Source organism: Mesocricetus auratus, unplaced genomic scaffold (genome assembly GCF_017639785.1).
Source record: "Mesocricetus auratus isolate SY011 unplaced genomic scaffold, BCM_Maur_2.0 Super-Scaffold_100004, whole genome shotgun sequence".
Lineage (NCBI taxonomy): Eukaryota > Metazoa > Chordata > Mammalia > Rodentia > Cricetidae > Mesocricetus > Mesocricetus auratus.
In genome coordinates, this window is record NW_024429189.1 from 58,066,425 (window position 1) to 58,078,124 (window position 11,700).

At 39.4% G+C, this 11,700-nt stretch overlaps 1 pseudogene; it reads left to right on the top strand.

Moving 5' to 3' along the window:
• Nucleotides 1-1,185: 1,185 nt before the first annotated feature.
• LOC101824033 lies at nucleotides 1,186-2,310 on the top strand (annotated as a pseudogene).
• Nucleotides 2,311-11,700: the final 9,390 nt, after the last annotated feature.

An 11,700-nucleotide genomic window follows, 5' to 3' on the forward strand; every position in this document is an offset into this window, starting at 1 on the left:
TGATTAATGTTCTTTCCATTTTTATTATGTTGATCCTACCAATCCAAGAGCATGGGAGATCTTTCCATTTTCTGGTATCTTCTTTGATTTCTTTCTTTAAAGACACAAAGTTCTTGATATACAGGTCCTTCACTTCCTTGGTTAACATTATCCCCAGATATTTGATGCTGTTTTTGGCTATTGTAAAAGGTGATGTTTCTCTGATTTCTTTCTCAGTCACTTCATCATCTGTATATAATAGGGCCACTGATTTTTTTGAGTTTATCTTGTATCCTGCCACATTGCTTAAGGTGTTTATCAGCTCTAGGAGTAACCTTGCGGAGTTTTTTGGGTCACTTATGTAAACTATCATATCATTTGCAAATAGTGAAAGTTTGACTTCTTCTTTTCCTATTTGTATCCCCTTTATGTCCTTTTGTTGTCTTATTGCTGTAGCTAGAACTTCAAGTACAATATTGAAGAGATATGGAGAGAGTGGACAGCCTTGTCTTGTTCCTGATTTTAGAGGAATTGTTTTGAGGTTCTCTCCATTTAGTTTGATGTTAGCTATTGATTTACTGTATATTGCTTTTATTATATTCAGGTACGTTCCTGTTATCCCTGATCTCTCTAGGACCTTTATCATGAAGGGGTGCTGAATTTTGTCAAAGGTTTTTTCAGCATCTAGTGAGATGATCATGTGGTTTTTCTTTCTCAGATTGTTAATATGGTGGATTACATTGATAGATTTTCTAATGTTGAACCATCCCTGCATTCCTGGAATGAAGCCTACTTGATCATGGTGGATGATTTTTCTGATGTGTTCTTGAATCCGGTTTGCGAGTATTTTATTGAGTATTTTTGCATCGATGTTCATGATGGAAATTGGTCTATAGTTCTCTTTCTTAGTTGTGTCTTTGTGTGGCTTGGGTATCAAGGTAATTGTAGCCTCGTAGAAAGAGTTTGGCAGCAAGCCTCCTGCTTCTATTGTGTGGAATACTTTGAGGAGTATTGGAATTAGCTCTTCTTTGAATTTCTGGTAGAATTCTGCACTGAAGCCATCTGGGCCTGGGCTTTTTTTGTTTGGGAGACTTTTGATGACTGCTTCTATTTCATTAGGGGTTATAGGTCTGTTTAGATTGTTTATCTGTTCTTGATTTAGTTTTGGCAAGTGATATCTATCCAGGAAATTGTCCATTTCCTTTAAATTTTCAAATTTTGTGGAGTACAGATTTTCAAAGTATTCCCTGATGATTCTTGATTTCCTCAGAGTCCGTTGTTATGTCCCCTTTTTCATCCCTGATTTTGTTAATTAGCATGCTCTCTCTCTCTGTCTTTTGGTTAGTTTGGACAGAGGTTTGTCTATTTTGTTGAGGAGGAATTTCTCAATTGCAATAAGCAGAGACAGATGAACAGAGAGAGAGAGAGAGAAAGAGAGAGAGGCAGAGAAAGAGACAGAGAGAGAGAAAGAGAGAGAGAGAGAGAGAGAGAGAGAGAGAGAGAGAGAGAAGAAACAAAGGACCCTGTACAACAAATTCCTGCCTGCCTCTGAGTAATTCTCAATTTGGTATATCAAATTAAAGTTGTATGCATAGATTTTGTATTTCTTTAATGGACCAGAAATAATGTTCAAACCTTAGAGAAGAGGCATTGCTTTTGTAGCGAAATAAATATACTTGTGACACTTTTGACTTCTTACAAGCATCTCACTGAATTTGAACTCTTTCTTTGTATTATGTTTATACTCTGTAGCTACCAGTGTTGTATGATTTTGGGTAAAATGCACAGGAGCTGTGGTTAAACTGGCTTTTTAAAAAACCTGTCATATGCTTGTGGGTGTTTCTTGGCTGGGTGGCTTTTCACATTCTCTAATTCAGGTTCTTATCACTACTCAGTTGCCCTTCTGTGGTCCCAATGTGATTGACCACTACTTCTGTGACCTCCAGCCATTATTCAAGCTGGCTTGTACTGACACCTTTGTGGAGAGTGTCACTGTAATGGCTAATAGTGGCCTAATTGCTCTTTGTTCCTTCCTTGTGTTGGTGTCTTCCTATGTCATCATCCTGGTCACCTTGAGGAACCTTTCTGCAGAGGGGAGGTGCAAGGCCCTCTCTACCTGTGCCTCTCACATCACTGTGGTCATCTTGTTCTTTGGTCCCGCCATCTTCCTTTACATGCGACCTTCCTCCACTTTCACTGAAGACAAACTTGTAGCTGTTTTCTACACGGTCATCACCCATGTTGAATCCTATCATCTACACCCTCAAAAATTCAGAAGTGAAAAATGCCATGAGAAAGTTGTGGGTCAATAAGAACCTACACAATGTGTGAAGGAGAGTTAAGAGATGGTAATGTAACATCATTAAGTGTATCTGTTTTCTGTAAGATGTATCATGAAATAATATAAAGTATTAGGAAATATTTGTTAACTCAGCTGCTCCCAGTGCAAGGGGAATATTTTCACAAAAAACTTTTGGGTAAATTTTATTATCCTGTTTTTTGGTATATATATTTAAAATAATTCAGGATCTTAACTTAAAATGGAAGTTCATTACATTTAACCTGGAAAGGAAACCAGCCAGAGGAATTTATCAGGGGATATTAGGGGGTAAGCTTATCACTCTGGTTATTCCTTATTATATGGATAAATGTGTCATTTAAAATTACATCTGCTGGAGAGATGGCTCAAAGGTTAAGAGTAGTGGTTGCTCTTCCATAGGTCCTGAGTTCAATTCCTAACAATCATGTGGTGGCTCACAACCATGTATAATGAGGTCTGGTGTCCTCTTCTGTCCTGCATGCACACATGCAGGAAGAGCACTGTATATATAATAAATAAATGTAATCAAAAAACACTAAAATTACATATAAGAATTTTTCTATTATTCTGATTGTTTCTTAGAATCTTGTATCATATATTAATTGTGATCACTAGAAAATTACAGTGAATAATTTCATTTCTTATGCCATTTTGGCATTTAAGTAATTACTTTAGGCTCCTTTACAATGTTCAAAATTTATAATTGAAGATGATAAAAAAATAACATAGACATTGCAATTTGACCAGCACCATTTGTTGAAGAAGATGTCTTTTTTCCAGTGTGCATTTCTGGCCTTTTTGTAAAAAACATCAGGTATTTATAGGTGTGTGGATTTATATCTGCATGTAAAAGATTTCAAATCAGTCCACACTTAGCACTCTGTACAAAACTCAAGTCCAAGCGGATCAATGACCTCAATATAGAACCAGATAAACTGAACCTGAAAGAAGAGAAAATGGGAAATGGCCTTGAACACATTGGCATAGGAGATTATTTTCTAAACAGAAATCTATTAGCACAGGCACTAAGATGAATGAGCCCTCATGGTACTGAAAAACTTTTGTAAGACAAAGGATATATCATGAGGACAGAGTAGCCTGCAAAGCGGGAAACGAGCTTTACACACTCCACATTTGATAAAGGGCTGATATACAAATTATATAAAGAACTTAAAGCTAAGATTGGAAACCCCTAATAATTCAATTAAAAATGGGGTACAGACCTAAATAGAGAATTCTCAATAGAAGAATCTCAAATGGCTGATAGACACTTAAGAAATGTCCAAAATCCTTTTCCATCAGGGAAATGCAAATCAAAACTACTTTGAAATTTCATCTTATAACTGTCAGAATGGCTAAAATCAGTAACACAAGTGACAGCTCATGCTATCAAGGATGTGGAATAAGGGGAACACTCATCTACTGCTGAGAGGAGTACAAACTTGCACAGCCTCCATGGAAATTGAAATCAGTATGGCAGTTCCTCAGAAGGATGGGAATCGAATTACCACAAGATCAAGCTGTACCATTCTTGGGCATATACCCTTTTGAATAGTCACTTCATTCCCTGTAAAACCCTTGTGAAACCATAGTGCTCCCCCTTTCCATAGTGGGATTCATCCCCCCAAGTTCCAGCAGTGTACTAATCAATTACTGAACACAATTCCCTGTTGTACTGGTAAACTGGATAACCATGGGGTCCTGGTATGGAAGTATTCACAAAGTCAAGGAAATTGTCTTGATAGTCAAATCTATATAACTTAGAAGCTAGCTCCCTACAATTGTCTCTTATGGCAGGACACCCTGCAGGGAGAGGAGCCTTGCAAATAGACCACATTCAGAGCTTCGAAAGGCAGGAGAAACAAATGCCTATCCTCACTGACAAGGAGGACTGGGAGGTAGTAGCTGATTCAGAAGAGTGCTGCCTACTAGCCTGCAGCTTGCCTGGAAGCTGAAGCCTCCTGATTTTAGGATGTCATGTAGCTTCTCCCTTTGATCTAGTGTTGGGAGAATTCACAAGCAATTGGCGAAAATGTTAATATGGATTAGGGGCCCATTTTCATTCCACAGCTTGTGCTGGTTTCCATAGCCACTGCAACACTTTTCAGCTACCTTGAAAGCAAAAAAAAAAAAAAAAAAAAAAAAAAACCTAATGAATACAGCTTTTCTCCCTTTCTTTATGTTTATTACTCCTAAATTTCTAGTAGTTCTTGTTTTACATTTATCAATTATAGACTTCTAGGTTTACTAGCCACATCAATGTAACTTTATGCACTAACACTTTTCTCCCTTCTTATCAAAATAAGCCCCTTACTCCATTTAACCCTTCCCCCACTTCTGTAGTTTTTCAGGGATGCCTCAAGAGTCGCATAACCCCTGAGAGGAGTCCCTGCCTGGCTTATCTCAAGATTTTATCTGCCTTCCTGGTTCTGGGGGATATGCATGCCTGTATCCTTGCTGTTGTCAGAATTGTTAATTATATCCCTATTGGATTTAAAAACTGAAAGCTGTGGGATTAAAAAAAAAAAAGCCTCCATTTTGAAGAATAAAGAGGAATGCCTGTGTGAGCCAGTTTATTTCCTTTTTCCCTCAGAGACAGCCTTCTTATAGCAAAACCCTACCCACCTGCTGTCTAAGCACATAGCCTGGGCCCTCAGAGAGCATCTAAGCTGGAACCTGAATGCTCTTCTTAATCTTCAGTTTGATCATCTGTCTGTGTTTATGCCAACACCAAGCTGTTTTGAATACTGTAGCTCTATGGCAGAGTTTGAAGTCAGGGATGGTGATGCCCCTAGAAGTTCCTTTATTGCACAGGACTGCTTTGATTATCCTGGTTTTTTTCTTTGTTTGTTTTGTTTTTTGTTTTTTCATATGAACTTGAGTATTGGTCTTTAAGGTCTGTGTATTGGAATTTTGATTGGGATTGCACTGAATCTGTAGATTTCTTTTGGTAGGATTGTCATTTTTATTATGTTGATCCTACCTATCAAAGAGCATAGGAGATCTTTCCATTTTCTGATATCCTCTTCAATTCTTTCTTTAGGGACTTAGAGCTCTTGTCATACAGGTCTTCCACTTGTTTGGTTAGTGTTACCTCAAGATATTTATATTTGTGGCTATTGTAAAGGGTGATGTTTCCCTGATTTCTTTCTCAGCCCCTTTATTGCTTGTGTATAGGAGGGCTACTGATTTTTTTTTTAGTTTATCTTGTATCTTGCCACTTTGCTGAAGGTACTTATCAGCTGTAGGAGGTCCCGGGTAGAGTTTTTGGGGTTACTTATGTATACTATCATATCATTTGTGAATAGTGATAATTTGACTTCTTTCTTTCCAATTTGCATCCCTTTGATCTCCTTTTGTTGTCTTATTGCTCTTTCTAGAATGTCTAGTACTATATTGAATAGATAAGGAAAGAGTGGACAGACTTGTCTTGTTCTTGATTTTAGTGGAATTGCTTTGAGTTTCTCTCTATTCAGTTTGATGTTGGCTGTTGGCTTGCTGTATATTGTCTTTATTATGTTTAGGTATGTTCCTTGTATCACTGGTCTCTCCAGTACCTTTATCATGAAGGGGTGTTGGATTTTGCCAAAGGCTTTTTTAGCATCTAATGAAATGACCATGTGGCTTTTTTCTTTCAGTTTGTTTATACTGTGGATTACATATTTCCATACATTGAACCAACCCTGTATCTGTGGGATGAAGACTACTTGGGTGATTTTGATTTCTTTGATGAGTTCTTGGATTCAGTTTGCCAGTATTTTATTGAGTATTTTTGCATCAATGTTCATGAGGGAGATTGGTCTGTAATTCTTTTTCTTAGAAGTGTCTTTATATGATTCGGGTACCAGGGAAATTGTAGCCTTGTATATAGAGTTTGGCAATGACCCTTCTGCTTCTATTGTGTGGAACAATTTGCGGAGTATTGGCATTAACCCTTCTTTGATTTTCTGGTAGAATTTTTCACCGAAACCATCTGGCCCTAAGCTTTTTTGGTTGGGAAACTTTTGTTGGCTGCTTCTATTTCCTTAGGCATTATAGGTCTATTTAAATTGTTTACGTGTTCTTGATTTAATTTTGACATGTGATACCGATCCAGAAAATTGTTCATTTCTTTAAATTTTCCAGTTTTGTGGGGTACAGTTTTTTGAAGTATGACCTGATGATTCTCTGGATTTCCTGAGTGTCTGTTCTTATGTCTTCCCTTTTCATTTTTGATTTTGTAAATTTGCATATTCTCTCTCTGCTTTTTGGTTAGTTTGGATAAAGATTTGTTTATCTTGTTGATTTTCTTGAAGAACCAGCTCTTGAGCCCCTGCAAGACCCCAACCCCAGCGAGTCCAGCTTCAGGTGAGAGCTTCAGGTGAGATTGGGTCTCCAGCGGGGACCGCCCGCCCATCACCCATCCCCCTCGATCTTCGGGGCCGCTCCCGGCATCCAGAAGACCCGCCCACACAGGAAAGACATCAGCCCCTCCAAGACCCCAACCCCAGCGAGTCCAGCTTCAGGTGAGATTGGGTCTCCGGCTGGGACTGCCCGCCCATCACCCATCCCCCTCGATCTTTGGGGCTGCTCCCAGCATCCAGAAGACCCACCCACACAGGAAAGAGATCAGCCCCTCCAAGACCCCAACCCCAGTGAGTCCAGCTTCAGGTGAGATTGGGTCTCCGGTGGGAACTGCCCGCCCATCACCCATCACCCTCGATCGTCGGGGCCGCTCCCAGCATCCAGAAGACCTGCCCACACAGGAAAGACATCAGCCCCTCCAAGACCCCAACTCCAGCGAGTGCAGCTTCAGGAAAGGCATCAGCCCCTCCAAGACCCCAACCCCAGCGAGTCCAGTTTCAGGAAAGACATCAGCCCCTCCAAGACCCCAACCCCAGTGAGTCCAGCTTCAGGAAAGACATAGCCCCTCCAAGACCCCAACCCCAGCGAGTCCAGCTTCAGGAAAGACATCAACCCCTCCAAGACCCCAACCCCAGCGAGTCCAGCTTCAGCAAAGACATCAGCCCCTCCAAGACCCCAACCCCAGTGAGTCCAGCTTCAGGAAAGACATAGCCCCTCCAAGACCCCAACCCCAGCGAGTCCAGCTTCAGGAAAGACATCAACCCCTCCAAGACCCCAACCCCAGCGAGTCCAGCGTCAGCATCCCCAGCTTCAGCTGCAGGAAGGAAGGAGACCAGTGGAGACAGAAAGACCCCACCAGCACCCACTGGAAGAAGATATGGGAAGAAGACAGAATAAGAGATCACTCAGCAATAGAAACACCAACATGACCCCACCAGAATCCAGGGATCCAACACCAGCAAGACCCGAAAAGCACTACATAGACGAAGAAGAGGAGACAGACCTTAAAAATTATTTCATGAAGATGATGGAGACCCTCAAAGAAGAAACCAGGAAATCCCTTAAAGAAATAGAAGAAAAAACAAACAAAAAAATCCATAAATGGGGGAAAAAATTCAAGAAATAAACAAATCTCTCAAAGAATCTAAAGAGCACCAAGAAAGAACAACCAAAAAAATTAAGGAAACAACTCAAACAGTTGAAGGTTTGAAAGCTGAAATAGAAACGATAAAGAAAACACAGAATGAAGGGATGCTGGAAATAGAAAAGCTCGGTAAACGATCTGGAACTACAGATGCAAGTATCACCAATAGAATACAAGAGATAGAAGAGAGAATCTCAGGTGTTGAAGACTCATTAGAGGATATACAGTCGTCAACCAAAGAAAATCTCAAAACCAACAAATCCTTAACACAAAATATCCAGGAAATATGGGACACCGTGAAGAAACCAAACCTGAGAATAATAGGTATAGAAGAAGGTGAAGAAATTCAACTTAAAGGTACAGAAAACATATTCAACAAAATCATAGAAGAAAACTTCCCTAACCTAAAGAAAGATATGCCTATGAAAGTACAAGAATCTTACAGAACACCAAATAGGCTTGACCAGAAAAAGAAGTCACCTCGCCATATAATAATCAAAACATCAAACCTACAGAGTAAAGAGAAAATATTAAGAGCAGCTACAGAAAAAGGCCAAGTAACATACGAAGGCCGACCTATCCGAATTACACCTGACTTCTCAATGGAAACGATGAAAGCCAGAAGATCCTGGACAGATGTCCTACAAACGCTAAGGGAACAAGGATGCCAGCCCAGACTACTATATCCAGCAAAGCTCTCAATTACCATAGATGGAGAAAACAAAATATTCCATGACAAAGCCAGATTTAAACAATACGTATCCATGAATCCAGCTCTACAGAAAATGCTAGAAGGAAAACCTAGAGCCAAGGAAGATAACTACATTCACAAAGACACAGGCAATATATAATCACACTTTACAAAACACCAAAAGAAAAATGGAGGAGAAACTACACAAAATAACTTCACTAACAATAAATCAAGCGCAAACAAGGATCACCAATCAATGGTCATTAATATCCCTCAATGTCAACGGCCTCAACTTGCCTATAAAAAGACACAGACTAGTAGAATGGATACGAAGACAGAACCCTTCCTTCTGCTGCATACAAGAAACACATCCCCCCGTCTCGGGATAACTGGGGGGGGGGAGGGCTCGGGAAGAAGGGAGGGAATGGGAGAGGGACCTGGAACTGACTTGTGAAGCAACCTTGTTTCTTATCCAAATTTAAACTGGAAAATAAAATTAAAAAAAATAAAGATGTATATACCACAGAGAAAAAAAACATATATATTTGCTAACAAATATACAAAGTTATTCCTTAACAATTTTAAGTTAAATAAAAAGATAAAAGATGTCTTATCACACTAAAAAAAAAAGAAAGTATAAAAAAAACATCTCAACATCAAAGACAGACGTTATCTCAGAGTAAAGGGTTGGGAAAAGATTTTCCAATCAAACGGTCTCTGTTCATCTGCCTCTGCTTATTGCAATTGAGAAATTCCTCCTCTTAGTAGCTCACCAAGAAACATAAAAACCAGGAGGACAAGTCTATAAAGTCACAAATCAGCAGATGAACATGTAAGTCTATACAGACAGGGCTAGAGCAAAACATGAGTTACTTCATACCTATAGCAAGCAATAGGCTTTGTGCCTTACTTCGAGTCAGAGGAGCTGGTGTGCTCTTGCTCTGCCTTGGAGCAAGGAATTAGACCACAGGGATTTCAAATAGATTATCTCTAATTCACCATAAAATCTTCTGCTCCCATGAAACAGACCATAGCTATAGGAAAGGTTGTGCTCTGGGAAGAAAAAAAACTAGATAGGGAAGGAGTATCAGATTACTCCTTACAGATTCTGCTTTCTTCTGTAAATGAAGTCCCTTGACTAAAAATATCACCACTGGCCAGATTTCCCTTTGAAAACCCAAACCCAGGTCACACTCAGCAATACCACCCAAGAGCATTGTGCTAAACAATCTAGAGAATAACTTACAATAATCTTAATTTAACTTCTGAATGTATAAGAAGAGGGATGAGTCTGAGAGAGGTGAATTGATTTCCCAAAGCCACACTCTATCATTTATCCAGTACTATCACAGAAATCAATATTATCTCCAAATCATTACATGTTGGGGATATTAGGTAGAAACATTATGAAGGTTCAAGGATTTATGCCCTATGGAATATTTAGAAAGCAAGGTTATAGCTAAGACAAATCACAAGTAATCATTTTAGGCTATCTGTATCAGGACTAATATTCATATTTATAACTTTTATGATACAAAATCCTATTGTGATGTATCGATCCTATCTATCCACATAATGTCCAAGGGTTGTAATTAAATGCTCAGATACTTGGACTATTCATGATAAATGAATCCACACATATAATCAAGAGACCATTTCCCTATGGAATTTCTTCTCCCTGTAGGAAACTTAGTCAAATAAACAATAACTTAAGGAAAGTTTCTAAATCTTTTGTAATCATTTTAGTGTTATTTCAATATTATTTTACATCCAACAAGGAGATGGCACAAAAAGAAAAGTAAAGGTGATATAGCTTATTGCCTAAAGTTTCCGATTGATACAAATATCAGAACTTTTAAAAAATGAAGAGAAAGTTCCTAGGCACTTGGGTTTGATCAGCTACTGAGTAATCACATATCTGTCTGAGGATAGGATATTGCAATAACAACTTCCTGTTCTCCTCTTACTACTTTTGTATAAAAATATCATGTTGATCAACATTATTATCATTTCACCTGCTCATTCTCAAATTTCAATGTTTGCATATAATATCCATTTATAAAATCACTTGGTCTCCCTGTACTCTGTGATGATGGTGATCCATAACCACTGATTATGGCAAGAACTGAGCACTGCCCCCCACCCACCCCCCACCCCAAACCTGAGTGTCAGAGTAGAGGCCTCAGCAATTTATGGGACTTTGGAGAGTAGATCAGTATTTATTCCTGGCATACAAATGGACTCTGGAAGCCCATTCCACATGGAGGGGTGCTCTTTCATCCTGGGCACATGGGGGAGGATTTAGGCCCTGCCTGGGATTATATGGCAGACTCTGAAAATCCCACATGGAAGGCCTTACCCTCCCTGAGGAGTGGAAAGGAGATGGAGTTCAATGGGGGATTGGGAGGAATGAGGCTGCTGGGGGAAGAGGGGAGGGAAAGGGAACTGAGAGTAATATGTGTAAAAAGTTAAAGAAAATATATTTAAAAAGGGAAAAAAAAGAATTGGGCTCTGAAAGATAACACTCATCAACTTATTCATTCAACAAATAAACCAGCAAAATCCCTAGCTGTGTGCAAACCTTCTGCTAAGCAGGTGGTCATGAGGCAGGAAATTGCACAGACTTCAGCTGCATTGTTAGATGGACAGTGAGTTCAAGATGAACTGACTGGGCTTGGCCTGTGGCTGCTGACAATGCCCCTTCTCTCCAGCTGCCCTGAAATTTGTGTGGGAATTGAGGATAATCAGATAGGATAGGTGAGGATGTGATAAGGGGGTGGATAGTGAAAGCCTGAGATTAGAGGCCTTCAGTCATACAGCCATCAAGGTAGTGGGATAGAAGTCTCACCGCTAGCACTAAGACAGCTACAGTTTTGAAGAAAACATACTTATGCGATCAAGTTTCATAGTTAGTACAGCGTGTGCCTATGTAAATATAAGTAAGTTAAAATTAAATTGTAAAAACTCCAGGTTTTAGTGCCACTATATATACTTCAAATGTACAATAACCATGTGTCATGGACTACCATGTATTAGCACAGACAGACAATGTTTTCATCAGCATATAAATGTGTCAATGCCTTGTCCTGCAGCCACAAATTGCTATTGTATATAATCTCAGAGTCCAAAAGATACTTGGTGAAAGCACAGCCTACTCTGGAATGTCACACACTTGAGAAAAGCAGGGTTAACAGATGCAAATCAGCACAGTCCTATAAAACT